The sequence below is a fragment of the Pundamilia nyererei genome, unplaced genomic scaffold, assembly GCF_000239375.1.
Source record: "Pundamilia nyererei isolate P.nyererei 1_Seehausen unplaced genomic scaffold, PunNye1.0 scaffold00150, whole genome shotgun sequence".
In the NCBI taxonomy this organism is placed as follows: Eukaryota; Metazoa; Chordata; class Actinopteri; order Cichliformes; family Cichlidae; genus Pundamilia; species Pundamilia nyererei.
The window spans coordinates 1,552,395-1,552,660 of NW_005187551.1; positions in this window are offsets into that span (position 1 = coordinate 1,552,395).

Below are 266 nucleotides of genomic sequence, written 5' to 3' on the forward strand. Positions count from 1 at the left end.
AATTAGTTATCATTCCCCGCAGATAACACTACTGCTATTCTTGTACAAGCTCTGGTTATATTCCATATGGATTATTATAATTTTATCCTGTCTAGATTACCACACAAATATCTCCATAGACTTCAGCTGGTGCAAAGTTCAGCTGCTTGTGTCATTAATCGAACCCATTACTACTGCTCTTCAACCACTTCACTGGTTTCCTGTGAAATATCACATTGATTTTAGATTCTGCTTCTTACTTCAAAATATCTCCATAAAGTCACACC